Source organism: Mesoplodon densirostris, chromosome 11 (genome assembly GCF_025265405.1).
Source record: "Mesoplodon densirostris isolate mMesDen1 chromosome 11, mMesDen1 primary haplotype, whole genome shotgun sequence".
Lineage (NCBI taxonomy): Eukaryota > Metazoa > Chordata > Mammalia > Artiodactyla > Ziphiidae > Mesoplodon > Mesoplodon densirostris.
In genome coordinates this window covers 5894684-5914211 of record NC_082671.1, presented here as the reverse complement: position 1 = coordinate 5914211, position 19528 = coordinate 5894684, and the positions used below count along the sequence as shown (strand labels likewise).

At 49.1% G+C, this 19528-nt stretch overlaps 1 long non-coding RNA gene across 3 annotated transcripts in view; it reads left to right on the top strand.

Annotated features, from left to right (window-relative positions):
• Window positions 1–19528, top strand: part of LOC132498643 (uncharacterized) — a 117202-nt gene that overhangs the window by 10391 nt on the left and 87283 nt on the right. The gene's annotated exons all lie outside the window — the stretch shown is intronic.

Genomic DNA, 19528 nt, shown 5'->3' with positions numbered 1-19528 from the left:
TGGATGAGTATTTCCTGTTGCCACCCTGATCGTTTAGCCCTTGTTGGCTGTTAGTCAGGGAAGAGCTTGAGAGTCAAGAACCAGACCCTCTGGAGGCTCTGAACGCCAGCCCCTTCCTGTTCTCTGCTTCGTTTCCTCTGCCTAGAATATCAACCTCAAGTTTCCATTGATAGGGCCGTGGGCAGAGACCCGGGGCCAAGACAGCAGCCCTGAGATGTGGTTGGTGCCAAGCCTGGTTCCGAGGGTGGGTATCGGGGACTTACGAGGCCACCTGCGTCACTCAGACAAGGTCATGGGAAGGACCTGCTGCTTTCTAGATTTCCGTGATCTCAGTTGGTGAGGGATGGGTGGGAGAAGCTTGGAAAAGCAAGGGCACCTACCCACACCCCCTTAGTGGGGGGAGTGGTGGGGAACAGAGGCTGGGCAGGACCAAGGCCAGGACAGTGTGGCTGCACCTGAAGCCAAGGTGCTTTTTTCTCAGCCTTGAGGTGAGAGTAGAGACATCCATCCCATGGGTCTGGTGGAAGGATTTGGGGAAGGCTTCTTTCCCTCTCATCAGCACATCCTGGCGTGTCCTTGCCAAGCTGGCTCGAGGAGTCTGCCCTGGGAACCGTCTGTTAAAATCCGCTCTCCACTAATGAGGGCTTTTCTGCCCACGTTTGTCTGAGTGAGGCAGAGGTGTGAAGGGTGCAGGGTGTGTGGACGCCCAGCGCCCCCCTTGCCCTTGGCTGTCCCAGGCTCTGATAATGCCGGTGGCCGAGGCGGCCCCTGAGCTATCAGGCCCCCGCTCCCCGAGCTGGCGGCTCGGCTTTCATCTCTGTTTGTGGCCAAGGACAGGGACAAGGGGACCAGTGCCCAGGCTGGCTAATGAGTAATGGGAGCCTTGTCCGTCTGTGGCCCTGGACGTGCCCCTGGGATGACCTTGAGGTTGCTGGAGCTGCGCAGGCCAAGGCCAGGGGGCTATATCCTCTTTATCCTCTCTGCTGCTACCCCCCCCCATGAGTCTCCCACCCCCTTCACCTAAATGCCTCGGTCTGAGTCATTTATGAAAGTTATTCCAAAGGCTTTCCTCCTCCACTCTGCTTTTATGACACAGTGGAGAATGATGGGGCAAGTCTGGTGTCCATCTGAGTCAGCGAACTGTGCAGACTCTGGTTACCTTCTTCCTCTCCCCACCCTGAGTGTTTGTGCAAATCTCCCTCTAGGGATGATGAACAAAGCCATGGAGGGGTCAGGCGCACACCTTTGTCAGGGGCTACGTCATCTTGATCTTCCTTCCTCGGGTCAGATCGCTTCCTGCCTTTCTCTCCAAGGGCCTTGAATGGCGGCCCAGGAGGAAGGCAGCGGTCTTCGCTTCCTCCCCCTCTTCCTCCCCGTGTGCCTCCCGTGCCTGCCCACATGGGAGTCTCTTCCCCAGGCCCGTGACTTGCTTGCAGCTCTGGGTCCCTGGTGCAGTTACCCAAACTCTCCAAGCTGCACCAAGGGGCCTGCGGCACCCCTTCCTGGGGCTGGCGGGGAGATGCACAGAGGGCAGATGTCAAGTGCGAACAGCAACAAGAGATGGTAATTCCCTGTTTTGGAGCCTCCTGTCTGTCCTCCTCCCCACCAGCAGCATGAAACACGACACGTGAAAAATGTTTTCCAGAGGAATGACTGAATAAATGCATTGCTAATGGCAGCAAATATAGGTGGGCATCTGTCCTCAGGGAACGAATCAGTTCACTGATTCTGAAATGTCACTGTCTCGCAAGGAGTTGAACCAGGCACGTGGAAACCATGGCCTGAAACAACTGAATTGGGCCTTTAAAAGGAGCAAGACTTTCCTATTTTGTCTTGGGTTAGTTTTTAGGGAGATGAACATTTGAGAAAGAGCTCCAGCCACTGACAGCACGTAATTAGATTGTAGCGTCTGTATCTTGTTAGGTGTTGGATATATTTCTACGGGGTGGAGAAATGGATGAGTGACAGATTAGCCATCGGCGATGGGAACAGTGCTTATATGAGCTGCTGGGGCTTGGGTACTTCTCAGGGGTCTGGGTACCAGCTTGCCATATGGCCTTTGCGATGCCTCTTACCCTCTCTTCCTCCACCTGCCTGCCCCCCAAATCGGAGGCGTGAAGCACCACAATCCCCAGTCTCCGCATCTCACAGGAGAGCTAGAAGGCGAGTACAACCTGGGACATGGGCCTTCAGCAGCCTCCCAGGCCAATCGCCTATGAACATGATCACATATCCTTCTGGGGCCTTTAGAGCAAGCAGAGTTGAGGGAGAGGAAGGGAAGAGGATGACGGGGGAAAAGTGAACTGGACACGTCACCGCAGGGCAGTGGGGCCCAAGAGAGCACCTTTATCTCCCTCCCTGCCGTCCTGTCTCCAGGCAGCATCCATTCTGCCTTCCCGAACAGTTAGGCTGTCTCCTAGGGACTGGGCCTGGCAACCCAGAGGAGAGGCAGGCAAAATGCTGGTGGATTAACTTGCAGAGCTCTTTCTCATCCCCTACTTTAAAGCAGCTGTTTCTTCAGGAAGTTCTGACAGGCCCCTCAGAGTTGTGACGGGGCCTGTGGCTGGTGGGGCTCTGGGCTGCCTCAGCCGGGAGGCTGCATTTTCTCAGCTGGGAGCCGGAACCTTGTGACGCGTCCTGCGAGGAATTCCAGGAGGGCTGGTGACTGGCTCTGGAGCTTAGAACAGCTGCTGGGTGGTGGCAGAAGTTCCAATCTTACTTCCTCCAGGAAGCCTTCTGGGATTCCCCAGCCAGGTGCTCCCTTCCCAAGTCCTGTAGAGCTTTTCTGGGGACACTTAAGACTCTCTTCTGTAGTCTCATGCTTGCGTCGTTGTTTTCTCCCTTTACTAGTCTGGCAGCTGATAACAGGAAGGATCCTGATCTCATTTTTCTTGCATTGGTTGAGTGTCTATAAATACTGTTGACTCAGTGAAGAAATAAATGGCCGAGTCACCTGTGCTGGCCTTCTCACCTCCCCAAGTTATTTCCAGGAGAAAGGAGGCAAAGGTTAAAGCGCCTTCAATACCTATTTTGGCCGCCTGTGTTGACGGTGCAGGCAGGATGAGGGTGCAGCGCCCCAGGGGAGGGAAGTCCAGGAAGTAAAGTAATGGGCAGACAGTTTAGCGGAATGGAATTCACGTGGGTGCTAACCCTTGGGTCCCATTTTCTGGTTTCTTGGCCTGCCCTGTTTGTAAGGTCACAGGGCCTTGCTCTGTGAAATACTAGCTTGAACAAACCTGCTTTTTTACAGCCCCACTTTGGGCTTCAAAGAGTGAGCCCCTCATTAAGTTTCAAGAGGCAGTCTAGCAAGGTGGGTGGGATCTCAGGTTCTAGAACCCACTTCCTAGATTCACCACTAAATGGCCGTGGAAACTTAAGCAAGTTACTTAACCTCTCTGTGCATATGCAAATGAGGAAAAGAATAGAAGCCGCCTCCTAGCATACAGAGGATTGAAGGACTGAGCCTGTGGAAGGCTCTTAGAATAGTGCCCGGGCGGTGCTCGTGGATGAAAGCATCGGCATTCAGACAGCATCTTTCGATCCTAAGTTACTGAGGTCTTGCTTCCCAAAAAGCCACGCTGATATACCTGTTAATGGAGAAACTTTTTCTGGGTCTTCCCTGAATGCAAGATGCACTGAACATCCACTCCCCACCACCATCAGCACCTCCTGACCTTTATCTCCTGTGACCCCTGACCCCGACCGGGTCAGAATGTGGAGGCTCAGCCCAGGGGAAAGACGGGCTGACCCTGGGTCAGCCTAGACAAACACCTGCCTTCCGGGGAGGCCAGGTGATAGCATTCCTGAGGCCTGAGTGGGCTACACTATGTGTCAGCAGCAATCCTGTCTGCTCACTGCCGAGGACCCCTTCATCAGGTGGCCGGGCATCCCAGCAAACTCCCCAAGGCCTCTGGCTCGGTTAGAAGAGCTTCAGTGGCCTTGGCGCACAGATTCTCAAGCCTGGAGTTAGAACGCATACCTGGCTGTGTTCAGTGCCATGTCTGGTTGTAAGATCCCCCTTCCAGAGAACAGGCGAAGGAAAGGGAGCTCATGCCCAGGGGCAGGTTGAGTCAGTGGTCAGGACCGTCACAAACTCTTCTTTAAAATAGGCAGTTTGTGGTGGGAGGAATTGGGAGATTGGGATTGACATATATACACTATTGATACTAAGTATAAAATAGATAACTAATGAGAACCTACTGTGTAGCTCAGGGAACTCCACTCAGTGGTCTGTGGTGACCTAAATGGGAAGAAAATCCAAAAAAGAGGGGATTTATGTATACGTACAGCTGATTCATTTTGCTGTACAGTAGAAACTAGAACAACATTGTAAAACAACTATACTCCAATAAAAATTAATTTAAAAGGATAAAATAAAATAGGCAGTTTTAGGGTCGATGCACAGAATGATTTCAGAAAGGAAATCCAATGGAGCGGTTGACGAAGACCTGGGTGAGAGGTAAGACTTCGAACGCCAGCCGGTGAGAAAGCCAGGTCCTAGTAGAATTCCAGCATTTGTTTCATGGCCAGGCAGGTGTTCGGTGCAGTGCACAACCTCAGCACAACCCTCTGAGGTGTGCTTGAGGAAACAGACTCAGACAGGGTCCATCACACGACCTGTAAGTAGGGGAGGTTTGAACCCCAGTCTCCTGGCTTCTGGCCCAGTTCTTAGTCCACTGTTCACATCTGTTCATCCTGGAAGGGACCCTGGAGCTAGTCCTGCCCAGACTCTGGCCAAGTAGAGCATTAATCTAGCAGGATGCCTCCCCAGCAAGAGTTCTGTACAATCCATCCCCCCACCCCCCACCCCGTGGAGATGCATGAGGAACGGTCAAGGCTCTGAGGCATCCTGCAGTAGAGACCCACGTGTCCTGGTGTTTCTGAAAGGTACTTAACCACAGAGGGCCTTCTTTCATGTAACAATCATTAACCTCCTGAGGAACTGTCCTTTGGAACGAACGTCTCCTGGGAAATACTAATCAAGTCCGATGTGTTCACTTATTAACGGGGAAATGGAAGCACAGGGTGAGGAAGGAATTGCCTGAGGGCAGCCAGCCAGTTAGCGGCAGAACTGGGATGACAACCCAGTCTTCCTGACCCTCAGCTCTATTTTTCTACCACGCCTGGCTGATGATGTTCATTAGCTTGGTATAGACCCAGTGGGGACCCAGAGTGAGGAAAGGCGGAGATTTTACCTCTGGCTGGACACAGGTCAGGAAAAGGTCTCAGGAATATTTACATTCAACAGATCAGCAAAAGTATATCTTCAAGGGTAGTAGGATATCCAGCTGCTGACGAGGGGTGAGATCAAAGCCTGGGCTGTGGGTTGGATGATTCTAGGAAGGATTTCTGAAAGATGGAAGTGTGGAGACAGATTTTGAGAGGCTGAATCACTTGTATTTATTTTTTTCTGTTTTAGTAGTTTTTTAATTGAAGTATAAGATGTGTTCATTTCTGCTCGACAGCAAAATGATCCAGTTATACATATATATTTTTGTATTCTTTTCCATGATGGTTTATCATAGGATATTGAATACAGTTCCCTGTGCTCTACAGTTGGACCTCGTTGTTGATCCGTTCTGTATATAAAAGCCTACATCTGCTCCCACTCCATCCCTCCCCCAAGTCCCTCCCCCCTTGGCAACCACCAACCTCTTCTCTATGTTCTTGCTGAGTCACTTGTAAAGGGAAAATAATTAAATGTCGAACGTGAAAATCTTATTTTATTCATTTAAGAAAACGACTTTGCACAGATATGCGTCCTATAAAGATTAGCTGACCCCCCCCAAAGTGCCTTTACCTCTTGCCTCCAGATGTGCTAACTGAATATCTTACATGAACCACCACAATTCACCCACCACGATCCACCCTGACACCTTCTGCTCCAAGGTAAGGCAGCAAGCATTCAAGGGCAACAGCAGTACACTTGGAATAGGAAAAATCCACGTTTGAGCTCTGGCTTTGTGATTTGGGGTCCTTCCCTTTATCTTTCTGGGTCTAAGTTTTCTTAATAAAAAAAAAGAGAGGATTAAACCCAAACATGGGTCCACAGGCAGACAGCATCAGCATCACCTGAGTTAATGAAAGGGACAGCTTCCTGGGCCCTACACAAGAAGTACTGCAGCAGAATTTCCAGGGCCCATGATTTTAACAAAGGCACTAAGTATTTCTGATGTGGAATCAGGCTTAGGAACATTGGACTAAATTATTTTTGAGCGCTTCCAGCTCTCAAATGAGTTGCTTACGCTTACGGAATGTCAATATTCTTGTCCTAAAATGAGATATTAATATTCACCTCTGAGTCATATATATTATATCAACATATTGAGGACCTCATCAACTCTAAAACCACCTACAAATAATATCAATATTTGTAGAAGACAATTTTGATGTACAAAAACTCACTTCATAGGGAAAATATAGAAAGCTCGCACCCAAGTCTGTGGGCATCTCCTGCATGGTATTTTGCATGAGACCTTAAAATCGAGCTGGTCTCAAGCACAACTATGAAACAGATAAAATTTTTACCTGGTCATGTTTTTAACCTTTTGGAACTTTTCCAGCTCCCATTAATCTCCCTTTACTTCTCTGGATTATCCAGAGAGAAAGCTGCAGAAGTGGTTTACACAAAGTCAGCGTTTCCCAAAGTGTGTCCCGTGGAACACTAACAGGTGTTAGGGAAAGAATGGGGGAGGTTTCTGGGTCAACTCCATTTGGGAAACGCGGTGCTGACCAAGTTTTATCAAGAATTTCGAGAGCCTTTACCACGCTAATATGAACAGCAAATCTGCAAGAAAGCAAAAAGTGTGGTTAGCATTGCCAAGCATATTTGATCAGGGAGACCCTTTATCGAGGGCCATCTCTCAGGACCAGGATAATTTTGCATTAAGGTTCCAGCCATCTGGGCTCATTCCTCTGAGGTGTCCTTCCTTTTCAAATTAGGACAGCTGGGAAAGCAAGACTCAAATCAAAGTGAACTAAAACCTGGCTGTGGATCACCAGGGGAGCATTTAACAAATGTGAATCCCTGCTCTCCACCCCCGCCCAGCATACTGAGTCAGTGTGCAACCAGCCCCAGATCATCTTTGGACCAGTGATTGGGAATCCTCCAAGGAATGAATCACTTCAGGCATCTAAGTGGGAGGAATGCTTTTGGGTGTAGAGGGTAGAGAGGGAGGAAGACTGGTTGGTCCTCCAGCATTCCTTAAATTGCATCAGGCTGTCAGGGCATCAGCTCTCTCCTGTGAAGCTGGACCCTCCCCAGAGGAAGGGAGGAGGCTTCTCAAATGTTCTCAAATGTACCTGAAACCTGGAGACTTGGATTGTTGTTCAGATGTAATCATAGCCTCTCTGTGTGACCATGCACCAGTCCCATAACCTCTCCGAGTTTCACTTTTCTCTTTGCAAATAGGCAGTGTTCATAGACACCTTGGGCCCTTTATGGAGACATGGTGGAAACAAAGGAGGCTAGGTAAACAACAAGGATTTACTGTATAGCACAGGGAACTATATTCCTTATCTTCTAATAACCTATAATGGAAAAGAATCTGCAGCTGTACACCTGAAACTAACATAATAGTGTAAATCAACTATAGTTTAATTAAAAAAAAAAAACAAGGCTGTGTTTCTGGCTTTTCCAAAAGCAACAGCAAGTCAGGCGATTACGATGATTAATCCAGATTTAATGTCTGTGAAAAACTAGCACTTAAGGTGCTAAAAGACACAACCCTCTTTCTTTCCTCCGAAGAATCTTTGCATACAGTTTGAAATAGTGAATCAACATTGTATTTTTAAATAAATATATTAAGGAAAGGATCAGTGAAACAAGCAGGTCTATACTGGGCAAGACAGGGCAGGGACTGGCACAACTGTCCTGATCACTCAGCCCCAGGCGTCCCCGATTTGGGGTGGGGATTATCTAGAAAATTGCCTCAGCTGTCCACTTCATTTTCGGTGCTTGCTCAATGAACCACTGTTACATACATTTTTTAAAAACCTTCCAGCCTGCCACTAAGATTGGGGGTTATGACGACAGTCCACAAACCTGGACGTGTGGAAAGAATTTCATTTTTTTTTTATTTTATTTTTTGATGTGGACCATTTTTTTAAAGTCTTTATTGAATTTGTCACAATACTGCTTCTGTTTTCTGTTTTGGTTTTTTGGCCCCAAGGCATGTGGGATCTTAGCTCCCTGACCAGGGATCGAACCCACACCCCCTGCATTGGAAGGCGAAGTCTTAACCACTGGATCGCCAGGGAAGTCCCAAATTTCATTTTTTTAAAAATGCATGATGTCCACTGGATTAAACTAATTGGGGCAAGACCACGCCTCTCAAAGAAAGTGAGACTGGTTATGAAACCACTGTTTGCCGAATACCCATCATGTGCCAGGTCTCAAACTAGCTCCTTTTGTAAGTGTCATCTCATTTAATCCTCAGATCCATTTAATTACTTTAAAGTAGATGGGGGATAAACAACAAGGTCCTACGGTATAGCACAGAGAACTGTATTCAATATCCTATGATAAACCATAATGGAAAAGAATATACAGAATAATATATATATATGTATAACTGAATCACTTTGCTGTACAGCAGAAATTAACACGTAGATCAACTATACTTCATTAAAAAAGTATTAAAACTGGAAAAAATTAAGTAGATAGGTAAGGAACTGGAGATGTTAAGAAAACAACCAATTAACAAAAAAAGCAAAAACCACAACCTGCCCGAAGACCACAGTTGGGGGGTTTGAAGACCAGTGTTTCCAGTGCCTGTTGCTACTTTCATTCCTAGCCTCTTCCTTCCAGAATGGGAATCTTTTAAACTTACAAGTCTCAAGGAGGCATAAGATCTATTCTCCTTTCATATTTCATATTAAGACAGCACAGGACATGGAAAAGTCTTAATTCTAACTATGCAAGAATAGAGCTCAGGGGGCTTCCCTGGTGGCGCAGTGGTTGAGAGTCCGCCTGCCGATGCAGGGGACACAGGTTCGTGTCCCGGTCCGGGAAGATCCCACATGCTGCGGAGCGGCTGGGCCCGTGAGCCATGGCCACTGGGCCTGCGCATCCGGAGCCTGTGCTCTGCAACGGGAGAGGCCACAACAGTGAGAGGCCCGCATACCACAAAAAAAAAAAAAAAAAAGAGTTAACCCTCCTACCCTGGGCTTTTCAAAAAAAGAGGATTCGCCATTGCAGATCCAGCACGAGGGCATGCCTGGAGGGTGGCCCAGCACCCCTTTAGAGAGGGCCTGTGAGCTGTGCAAGACACAGATGAAGTGGGAAATTATACCCCATCCTAATGGCTGGGCCTCCGTGTTCTCCCCGCTGTGAAAGGGGAGTGAGAATAACTTACCCACCTGAAGTCCGGAGGTGATCTTCCGGCCCAGGCAGGGAGGCTGCATTTCCAAAGGATGGATGCCTGGAGAGCTTCCATTTCCCCATTTGAATGGGCTCCCCCCTGCTCTCCCCTGAAAGGTACTTCGAGCAGGAAAGTGTGTTTCTTCCCTTGCGGGTCCACTTAACCCTGAATAGAAGCCAGGCATCCTGCCTTCCAGCCCAAGCTAGTCCGGACCTGGCACATCCCCACCTTATAGGACACTATAAGCCTACTTGTGTAAGATCTTTCAAAACCATCCTTCCCACAGTCTGTGGGATGTTCAGAGGACCTGGCACCCATGGAGAAGGGGCAGGCAAGCCGCCAGCCCAAATACCTTTCCCGAGGCCCTGGGGAGGAGAACCCATCAGTGGGAGGGCATGTCCCACTCAGGGAGGCACGAGCTGGAGGGGCCGGGCCAGATTCAGGACGATAACAGGGAAGTCTGCACGTAGCTGCCAGCCCAGGCTGGGATGTGTTCACCTGGAAACTCGGTGCCCCCAAGAATGGGTGCAGCTGTGGGGTTTGCCTCTCGGGGTCCCAAGCTCCCGGCCAGGTGGTAGGAGACTGCCACGGCTGGAGCAGGCGCTGCAGGTCTTGCCCTGGAAGGAGAGTGGGGCGCTGAGGTGCAAGATGGCACCAGGGAGCCGCAGTCCCTGTGCAACTGGCACCCGGCGCCTCCGGGCACAGATTTCTTTATTTTTATTTTTATTTTGTTTTTGCGGTACGTGGGCCTCTCACTGTTGTGGCCTCTCCCGTTGCAGAGCACAGGCTCCGGACGTGCAGGCTCAGCGGCCATGGCTCACGGGCCCGGCCGCTCCGCGGCATGTGGGATCTTCCCGGACCAGGGCATGAACCCGTGTCCCCTGCATCGGCAGGTGGGCTCTCAACCACTGTGCCACCAGGGAAGCCCCGGGCACAGATTTCTTATCCACAGCTTCCGGAGGTTGCTCTCAACCAGGCCTCGATGTCTCTCCCGGTCCTGGCATTCATCGGCACCCAGGGCTTTGTGCAGTGACAGCCTCCTCTCCTGACTCAGACCCAGCTGAGCCTCCTAAAGCTGTGACTCTAGTGAGCCCGGGGGTCAGGACCTCCGTGTGTCCCTCCTGTCTTGGCTTTAGTTGGCTGCGTGTTTTGAGAAAATCACCTGACCTGCTGTACCTTGGATCCCCCAGCTCCATCTAAACACCTGGTTTATGAAAAGCAAAGGTGGGGACTCCCTGGCGGTCCAGTGGTTAAGACTCCGCGCTTCCACGGAAGGGGGCACGCGCTCGATCCCTGGTCGGGGAACTAAGATCCCACATACTGTGCGGTGGTGCAGCCAAAAAACACTTTTTTTAAAAAAGTGTATGATTCAATGGTTTAAAAAAAAAAAAGCAAAGGTGGATGTAGAGATTCTGCCAATTCTGGCCATTGAGGAATGAGAAAGCGGGTCTGTCCAAGATGGAAAAGTAATTATTCAGGACAAAGTAGAGCTAGGTCCGCTAGTGTCGCTAGTAGCTATCACCGGCTTCTTCCTTAGACACGCAATCCGTAACCCAAACAGAAGATGGATGACATGTATCGACTTCCCTTGTGGCAGTAGAGCTTAGGGGAAGTGTCGTGGGCACGTTCCTGGAAGTGTCTTTTTTTTTTTTTTTTTTTTTTAATTTATTATTTATTTATATGTTTTTTGGCTGTGTTGGGTCTTCGTTGCTGCACGCAGGCTTTCTCTAGTTGCAGCGAGCGGGGGCTACTCTTCGTTGTGGTGAGCGGGCTTCTCGTTGCGGTGGCTTCTCTTGCTGCAGAGCACGGGCTCTAGGCGCATGGGCTTCAGTAGTTGTAGCACTCAGGCTCAGTATTTGTGGCTCACGGGCTCTAGAGCGCAGGCTCAGTAGTTGTGGCGCACAGGCTTAGCTGCTCCACGGCATGTGGGATCTTCCCGGACCAGGGCTCGAACCTGTGTCCCCTGCATCAGCAGGCGGATTCTTAACCACTGCGCCACCAGGGAAGTCCTGGAAGTGTCTTTAAAGGGAAGAAGTGTGTCCCTCTTCACTGCTTCCTTGTTTCGGCAGGTGGGCTGCCGGCCTGAGAGCTGGAGCTCAGCAGTCATTCTGAGCCATGAGGTAGCAGCCAAGCTCTGAGAATAACAGGATCCACATAAAAGGATCCTAGGTCCCTGATGACCTTAGGAAGGCCCCCTGGCACCCCTGCACTAACTCCTCCAGACTTCTATTGGAGGGAGAAATAACTGTCCATCTTGTTTGCGCCAATACTATTTCTGTCACTTGCCGTCAAAGCTAAAACTCATGGTACCAAGAAGACAGTACGTGGTTCATTTGGAAGAAATAGCCAGTTCTAGAGATCCACTCCATTAGGAAAGCTTATAGTTTAATTTGCGTACAAGAAAGGATCTCGTCATCTTGCAAGAGGCAGTCTCTTGCCTACAGCTCAAGGCCAGGGTCCAGAACCTTAAACAAAAATTTCAAAAGGGGAGCTCTGTTTTTATTGATTGAAAAATAAAAAGAAATGCCTTTTGGGGAAGGTCACTGCCCCAAAGAGGTTGACTAGGTAACTTTAACCTATGTGTGGCACTTAGGATTGGGAAAGTGGGGAGGGGAGCCTTACAGCACATTCATCCACAGCTGGGTGTGGAGTAACATCTTTGTGTGGCCGGCAGGGGGGCAGGGATAAGAGCCCTTAGGTGTGGAAGGAGGAGGTGGGTGGAAGTAGTCCAGACACTGAAGCCATACACGGCCCATCGCATTATAGTCGTTTATGCATTTACTCTGGTTTATTAAGCAGCTATTAAGTTCAAGGCAAAAGAGGACACGATGATCAGACACAGACCCTGTCTTTATGCAGCTTGTGAAGCCTAGTAGGGAAGGTAGGATGTCGCTTACCTGTGAACCCGAGATACAGTGATACACACCTGGGCAGGGGCTGGATCAGGTGCTGTGGGTGTGCGGAGCATAAAGAGGTCCCTGCCAGGCGTGTTTCAGGGAAGCTTTGCGGAGGATGGGCTTTGTCTGTGGTCTTGCAGGGCGGGTCAGGTGTGGACGTGCAGGCCCGGTGGGGACAGAGAGTGCCTTCTCCCGGGTCCCCCCTTCTCCAGACCACTGGTAAGATGTCCACTTCCTGGCAGTGTGATGACTAACTAGCCCCTCCCAAGGCTATGGATACCGTCGCTGTTTGCTGCGGGCAGGAGTGTGTTCTGTATAAGACGCAGGTGGCTTGGGGATGTCGTAATGGTCCAAAGCTGGAAGAGGAAGGACCAGGCCAGCCCTCGGTTTCTGAGGTAGACACACTTTGACTGGCATCTCAGCTCAGTTCCTCGAGCTCCTCAGGACTGGAGGCTTGGATTGAGATGGCCCCGCCAGCTGTGGCCAGGCCTCAGAGGCGGGCCTTAGGAGAAGCCTAGGGAGGTGGTCGTGAGGGGGGCGGGAGCTGGGCCTCCCCCGAGCCCATCATTCCATCTCCAGGGCCCTAGAACCATGGTCTGGTGTAGGAGGCAGCTCCAAGCTTAGGGACACGGGAAACACCAAAGCAGATTAGTGCCTGGGAGAGGCTGTAAGAGGGCCGGGTCCCCTGGCCCTGGAGGCCATAGGAACTGATGGTCAGGCTGTCGGGGACACTGGAGGCAAACCATGAGGAGGACCCCTGGCGCTCGGGGCTTCATGGTACATAGATGTGCTGACTGGGGGAGGAGTGGCTTCCCATAATTCCAGTGTTCTGTTCTGTTCCTTTTTCTTCTCTTCCCTTCTCTTTCTCCTCCTCCTCTCGTTCCCTTTCCTTTCGAGGATGAATCAGCACAGACCCACGAAGATTCACCACCACCATGCCTAGGACGCACACCTCCATACCCAGGGTCCGTGCTCATACATGACCATACCCAGGGGAGCTGGCGTTTCGCCTTTGTCTTTAGTTTTATGAGTGCTCTGGAGGCAGAGGGACTGAGGGAGGGGCGGTGATCAGTAAGGAAAGCAGAAACGCTTTTGCCTCCCTTCGCAAGAATAATGGGAGAAAAAAGCTAGACCTCAAATGGTGAGGTGTTTGTTGCCCCGGAGAAGAGCGTGTCCAGGGGTGGGGTGTGAGGGCACGTTTTACTGCTCTTCTCTGAGACCTTTGCCTGGAACCAGGAAGTTTGTTTGGCCCACTTTACCTGCCGGGGTCACTTTCTATCTACCTGGAGGCACAATCTGCCGTTTGTAATATCAGGGTCCGTTGCCGTGGAGACCGTGACGTGAGCACATCAGCCTTCTGGCTGGAGGAAGGGAACAGTCTGCCGAGACAGGGCCCCGTGTACAAATAAATACATTCCAAAGCAACAGGTGAGCCTCAGAGAAGCCAGGTCTCTGGTTTCCACTGAAATGTTTCTGCCATTAAACAAACATCGGAGGAAACACAAGCATCTGTCTAGAAGCGAAGCCTGGAGCTCATGAATTCCAGGGCTGCGCCAGGGCCCCTGATCTGATTTCCTGTGTGGGCCGAGACCACTGGCTCACCCTCTCTGTGTCTTGGTGAACTGGCTGTCTCTCCTTCCTGGCTTCCACCCTCAGCCCCGGCCTCTTGGTGAGCTTAGGGGGGCAGATGCAATTGGCAAGTAGAAGGAAGTGTTTCATTCCACGGTGGCACTAGGCAGAAGTGGTCAGGAGAGATGGTCACCCTGCCAGGGCTCGTAACATCCTCTCTCCCAGCAAAATACCACCACTGGTTAACCCCTTCCCATCTGCAGTTATTTCACTATACTAATGTGGGAAAAAGTCCACAGGACGTGGTACCTCTTAGGATGATCTGTGTCTTAAGGGCAATTTCAGCTCTTGTTGGGGAACCTGGCACGTGAAATAGTTCAGCAAGCCTGTGCGTTCAGTTTCACTATGTGCTGGATACGTGGTTTAGTTCCTGAGCAAGATATACTCTCTGAGCTTACTCGTAGCTAGCATGAGTGTGGGGACCCATCATCTCCTGCAAGCTCAAGTCACTGATAACGTATCCTAAATTTCCAACCTTCTTCTTGGTACATACAGGCTGAAATACCAACGTAAATAGTTTGGTTTACTTTGAAATTCAAATATACAACTAGCTTATGCTCATCTTTAAGTCATAACTGAGCACTAACATTGCTTTCCATGTAACAAAGAACTACTGAATGAACGAACGAACGAATGAATGAATGAATGAATTAGTGTTAACATTCATAATCTGGGTGCAGTGGTCCGTGTGTGTGTGTGTCCATGTGTACACAGATGAATATTTAACCCTAACGTTTTAGAGCCAGAAGGGACTTTAGAATCATTTGTTCCAGCATCTTATTTTACACAAGGTGGGGCCTGGGACTCAGATTGATGCAGTGACCTTCCCCAAGTTGCAGCTAAAAGCACAGTCACACTAAACTCCGAGACCATAGAGTCTTAGCCCCGAAACCATAAGACTCCTAGAAGAAAACATAGGCATAAGCTCTTTGACGTCAGTGTCAGCAGTATATTTCTTCCATTTGTCTTCTCAGGCAAGGGCAGCAAAAGCAAAAATGAAAATCTTCTGCACAGTGAAGGAATCATTAACAACCTACTGAATGGGAGAAGGTATTTGCAAACAATATAACCAATAAGGGGTTAATGTCCAAAGTTATTTATAAACACTCAACTCAATATCAAAAAATAAAATCTAATTACAACACGGACGGAGGATCTGAACAGACATTTGTCCACAGAAGATATACAAATGGCAAAGAGACACATGAAAAGAAGCCCAGCATCACTAATCATCAGGGAAATGCAAATCAAAACCGCAATGAGACATCACCTCACACCTGTCAGAATGCCTGTTATCAGAAAGACAAGAAATAACAAGTGTTGGTGAGGGTGCAGAGAAAGGGGAGCCCTCCTACACTGTTGGTGGGCGTGAATTGGTGCAGCCAGTGTGGAAAACAGTATGGAGGTTCCTCAAAAAATTAAAAATAGAACTACCATATGATCCAGCAATTCCATTTCTGAGTATTTATCCGAAGAAAATGAAAACACTAATTTGAAAAGTTATATGCACCCCTATGTTCACTGCAGCACTATTTACAATAGCCAAGACATGGACACCAAAGTGTCCATCCATAGATGAATAAAGAAGATGTGGTATATGTTTATACAATAGAATATTACTCAACCATAGAAAAGAATATTTGCAACAACATGGATGGACCTAGAGGGTATTGTGCTAAGTGAAATAAGTCAGCGAAAGACAAATACCATATGATTTCACTTATATAGGAAATCTTAAAAAAAAAAAAAAAAAAAGAAACCAAAGGAGCAAACACACACAAAAAGGCAGAAACAGGCTCATAGATACAGAGAACAAATGGGTGATTGCCAGAGGGAAGGGAAGGGGGGATGGGCAAAATAGGCAAAAGGGATTATGAGGTGCAAAGTCCCAGTTATAAAATTTAAATGTCACAGAGATGTAATGTACAGCATAGGGAATATAGCCAATAATATAGTAATAACTTTGTATGGAGACAGATGGTAACTAGACTTATCGTGGTGATCATTTTGGAACGTATAAAAATATTGAATTACTATGTGGTTCACCTGAAACTAATATAATACTGTACGTCACTTATACTTCAATTGAAAAAAAAAAAAGGCCGTGGATTCCCAGTCCATTGCTTTTTCTCTCATTTCCCTCCGCACTCCTATGCTGCACCCTCACCCCATCCTTCCTTCCCTCTTCCTCCTGATCCAGTGGGGAAAGGCCACTCAAGCTTCCTGAAGTCACGGGGACTGCACAGATAGCTCTGTACTGCCTTTACTTGGAGCTTGCACCCAGCAAGGCCCTTGGAAAGGGCTGGGAGGCCAGGCTGCCGGGTCTGGCTCTCTTCCTCTTCCCAACTTGGAATCAGGAATTTTGTGTTTGAGCTTCAGCTCAGTGATGTTCCAGCTGTGTAACCTTGACCAAATCATTTCAATTCCTGGGACTCGGCTTCCTCCTCTGTAAAAGAACAGTCATAGTTCCTGCCTTGTTTGTGTTCCAGGTCTGGGGGGATCAAGTGAGATAATATGTGTACGGAGACTAGGAAACGTGATACCTATATCAAGGCATAGTAATATGACAATAATCGTTACGATCATTTTCAGTGATTTCTTACCTGAGAAGAGTGAGGTACCCAGTTAACTGTGCCCTACAGTGTTTCTAAAACATCTGTAGGACAGAGATGGGCACCAGCCACACATAACTTTGGGTGTTGACTCCACCTACATTTACCAGGGCTTCTCTCCCTGGCCACACCTCCCCCTCCAACTCTCCCAGGTCACAGGCAAACCAGCGCTTCCAGCCATGATCCTAAAGGCTCCCCATAAAGACTGTCGTTCTTCCTTGCTGGAGAGAGCTGGACGCTGGTCCATACTCAGTGCCATCCATCCCTTGATGTAGCCCCTTTCAGGCTAAGTACACAGAGGGTTTTAGTTTTTTGCCATGTTGGAGTCAAATCAACCCTAAGCACCAAACAGCCTTTAGTGTGTACCTCTGAAAACCAAGACGGATGGCGTCTTCTTTTTTAGTTTTCCTTGCAGCTCTGTAAGCCCAGCAGCTTACAGCCAGTGAGCCCCCTCCCACCCACAATGTTTGGGGTGCTGTGGGGTTACCTACGGGGAGCCTCCCACCCCAGAAGGTCTTGCCCGAATCTGCCATCCTGAGCTTCCTGCCACCTCTGTGTGGAAGCCGGGCACCTTGTTTGTTTCCACCAGTGCCTTCTACCCATTTGTTACAGGAGTGCTGGCTGTGAAATCAGCAAACTGGAGAACCACGGGGAGGGTGCTTACCCCGTGTTTGCTCCAGTCTCATCTTTAAAATGGGGCCGTCCCTGCCCTGGTCAACATCACAGTCCATCCTGAGGTTTCAGGGACGTGCAGGGCATGGAAGCACGCTTTGTAAGCAGTTACACAGATCGCAGGGTGATTACTTGGATGTCATTGTTCTCCCTTCCTGTATGACACCTGCCTCCCCCCTCCCCCGCCCTTAGAGGTTCCAGTCCACACCACGCTCAGCCCGTGAGGCCTGACCTGACCCTGCACACACCTGACTTTCTGGAGTTAGTTTTGTCCCAGAGGGTCACTGTTTGCATTCTGCTGGGTACCACGTGGCTCCTCAGTTTGGAAGTGGCGAGTTGGTGAATTCAATTCTCCCATTTAGCAGATGAAATAACTGAGGTCCAGAAAAAGTCAGGGGTGAAGGACGTCCTCCAGGTCTGTGGAGGAGCCCTCGTTTATTACCCTGGAGTAGAAAGTCTTCTTTCCCAGAGTTTTGCAGGAAAGGAATGCAGGGAAACAACCTCCTCTGGTGCTGATTTGCATGCAGTCGGTTGGGCTCAAGGGGCCCCAGGGGAGGAGAAGTCCTTTCGGGGAACCAGTGCAGGCTAATTATGCCCGACTCCCTCTCCCTCCCGAATGCACAAGTGCTTGACAGCTGCTTCTTTGTACCCTTAAATATTTGAGCAGCCTGCGATCCTGGGATCCTGGCTGAGGGCTTGTCACTGCCGGCTCCCTCCACCCGGGAAGCGCCCAGGTCTTGCTGGGCTGCCCGTCATTCCTGTGATTAGATATGGTGCCTGTCAGGAGATAAAGAGGGGTCAGAGGCCCCAGGGGAAGAGGGAAGGAGGCGGCATCTTCTTTTCCCAGAAAACAATCCCCACGGTCTCTGAAGGTTATTAAGAAGGTATTAATGTAGAATTCAAGTTCATTCCAGCACAGAGTGGGTTTGCCAAGTCCAGCCAAGGGGGTTTTGTGGGTCAAGGACTATGACCTCAACTGTCCATCACTGAAGTGTACGTATTGACTGAAGGCAGGTCATTCTGTCTTGACAGAAACAGCAGGAAGAAGCTGACTCTGGAGAGAAGGAATAGAGAAGAGTGTGGGCTGCAGTTCGTAGACACACACACACACACACACACACACACACGTTGACACACACACACTCTCGTAGACACACACACTCTCGTAGACACACACACTCGTAGACACACACACACACTCTCATAGACACACACGTAAGACACACACACACACACACACACACACACACACACACACACACTCTTGTATTAATTGACAAGTCACCACTGCCCTCTACTGGCAAAGCTATCACCTTCTCCCAGTGTTAGAAACCGCCTGGAACCTTTGTTGCTTCAGAAAATAATTTGATGGCTTATTGCATGATTTTTCACACAACTTGCAAATAAACTGTATTTCATAGGTTTTAGACAGTGCGTTCATTCATTCATTCATTCCACAAGTAGTAACGGAAATGGGAAGGGCGTGTGTGTCCCCGCTCTCCAGGAAGTTATCCTCTTCTATTTCTAAAAGGAGGAAAGGAATGCTAATTTAATGAGTGCAAGTCATTTCACCTTGTCCAGGTTTAGTACCCACCGCACAAGCCCCCCGACCCATGGAGCTCAGGTTCAGACCTGCCAGTTTTCACCTGCCATTAGGATACAGCTGGAGAAAGGAGCTCTTTCTCACTGTCAAGGAACATCTGGACTGGAATAATTATCTGGGAATCATGGATCTGGAAGCTCATTCAAGACTCAGCCAAATCAGAGTGTGAGGTTTCTAAGTCCAGATGGAAACGCCTCCTAACAATTCTTAGAGTCTAACACCTCCTTCAGGTGTGGGAGCCTGTTTCTCCCACTTCTCCCTGCAGACCCCAATGTGGCTTCAGATTCTTGGAAACCATGCTAAAGGGCTGCCTTTGCCTCCCCACCTTCCTAAGATTTTCAAGCTCTTTGTAAATCCTGGGGTTTTCCTGGGCAACTTAAATAGGCATGGTTCCATCCAAAGCTTCTGATCCTGGTTTTGCTTTTTGTGCTTTTCTTTAATCAAATTAGGCAAAGTACGTATCCTTTTTCCCCCTAACATTTTTTTGGATTAGGTAATGCAATTCACATGGCCCAAAATCAAAACAATAAAAATGCTTAAGGTAAATTTCAGTTCACCGTGTCATCCACCGACCCTCACATCCCTACCCTCAGGTCCCTCTTTCCTCTCTCCTCTGCCAGGAGAAACCATTGTTGTTAATTTCATGTGTATTCTCTTCCTGTTTCTGTATGCAAACGCAAACACGTGTAAATATACATTATTGTTGCCCTTCCCCATTAGACAAAAAGGAAGCACCCTTTGTACACATTTTGA